Source organism: Aulonocara sp. 'chitande type north' Nkhata Bay, unplaced genomic scaffold (genome assembly GCF_057382095.1).
Source record: "Aulonocara sp. 'chitande type north' Nkhata Bay isolate Kocher_YH1m ecotype deep benthic unplaced genomic scaffold, A_spYH_male_GT1.1 unmapped_scaffold_32, whole genome shotgun sequence".
Lineage (NCBI taxonomy): Eukaryota > Metazoa > Chordata > Actinopteri > Cichliformes > Cichlidae > Aulonocara > Aulonocara sp. 'chitande type north' Nkhata Bay.
Genome location: NW_028234364.1, coordinates 32,501 through 34,437, shown reverse-complemented (window position 1 = coordinate 34,437; position 1,937 = coordinate 32,501).

Genomic DNA, 1,937 nt, shown 5'->3' with positions numbered 1-1,937 from the left:
GGGCCAGGGCACAGGCATGGACCTTTTTCAGCTGTAAGGGAGGCAAGAGCAAGGTGTGATGTAGGTCCCCGGGGCCTGCTGGAGGTCCAGGTCCATGCCCGATGTGAGTAGCAGCAGGGCCAGCGCGCCCAGGAGCACATCTTTTTCGACCGTAAAGGAGACAGGAGGCCGACTCTCTGCCTCGGCTAAATGGAGAGGGAATTTCAGAAGGGCCAGGGCACAAGCATGGACCTTTTTCAGCTGTAAGGGAGGGAAGAGCAATGTGCGATGTAGGTCCCCGGGGCCTGCTGGAGGTCCAGGTCCATGCCCGATGTGAGTAGCAGCAGGGCCAGCGCGCCCAGGAGCACATCTTTTTCGACCGTAAAGGGAGACAGGAGGCCGACTCACTGCCTCGGCTAAATGGAGAGGGAATTTCAGCAGGGCCAGGGCACAGGCATGGACCTTTTCAGCTGTAAGGAGGCAAGAGCAAGGTGCGATGTAGGTCCCCGGGGCCTGTTGTCGTACCATAGGCACGAGTGGTGTGTGTGTGTGTGTGTGGCAAAGAGTTTCTGCGCAGTGTACCAGGGGCACGGGGAAAGGTTGTTGTACCATAGGCACGAGAAAAGTTGTCGTACCATAGGCACGAGAAAAGTTGTCGTACCATAGGCACGAGTGGTGTGTGTGTGTGTGGCAAAGTGCTACTGAGCGGTGTACCAGGGGCACGGCGAAAAGTTGTTGTACCATAGGCACGAGAAAAGTTGTTGTACCATAGGCACGAGAAAAGCTGTCATACCAGGGGCACGGAGGAAAGTTGTTGTACCATAGGCACGAGAAAAGTTGTCGTACCATAGGCACGAGGAGAGTTTGTGTGGCAAAGTGCTACTGAGCGTGTACCAGGGGCACGGCGAAAAGTTGTTGTACCATAGGCACGAGAAAAGTTGTTGTACCATAGGCACGAGAAAAGTTGTCGTACCATAGGTACGAGGAGTGTGTGTGTGGCAAAGTGCTACTGAGCGGTGTACCAGGGGCACGGCGAAAAGTTGTTGTACCATAGGCACGAGAAAAGTTGTTGTACCATAGGCACGAGAAAAGCTGTCGTACCAGGGGCACGGAGGAAAGTTGTTGTACCATAGGCACGAGAAAAGTTGTCGTACCATAGGCACGAGGAGAGTTTGTGTGGCAAAGTGCTACTGAGCGGTGTACCAGGGGCACGGCGAAAAGTTGTTGTACCATAGGCACGAGAAAAGTTGTCGTACCATAGGCACGAGAAAAGTTGTCGTACCAGGGGCACGGAGGAAAGTTGTTGTACCATAGGCACGAGAAAAGTTGTCGTACCATAGGCACGAGGAGAGTTTGTGTGGCAAAGTGCTACTGAGCGGTGTACCAGGGGCACTGGCGAAAAGTTGTTGTACCATAGGCACGAGAAAAGTTGTCGTACCATAGGCACGAGAAAAGTTGTCGTACCATAGGTACGAGGAGTGTGTGTGTGGCAAAGTGCTACTGAGCGGTGTACCAGGGGCACGGCGAAAAGTTGTTGTACCATAGGCACGAGAAAAGTTGTTGTACCATAGGCACGAGAAAGCTGTCGTACCAGGGGCACGGAGGAAAGTTGTTGTACCATAGGCACGAGAAAAGATGTCGTACCATAGGCACTAAGAGAGTTTGTGTGGCAAAGTGCTACTGAGCGGTGTACCAGGGGCACGGCGAAAAGTTGTTGTACCATAGGCACGAGAAAAGTTGTTGTACCATAGGCACGAGAAAAGCTGTCGTACCAGGGGCACGGAGGAAAGTTGTTGTACCATAGGCACGAGAAAAGATGTCGTACCATAGGCACTAGGAGAGTTTGTGTGGCAAAGTGCTACTGAGCGGTGTACCAGGGGCACGGCGAAAAGTTGTTGTACCATAGGCACGAGAAAAGTTGTCGTACCATAGGCACGAGGAGAGCTTGTGTGGCAAAG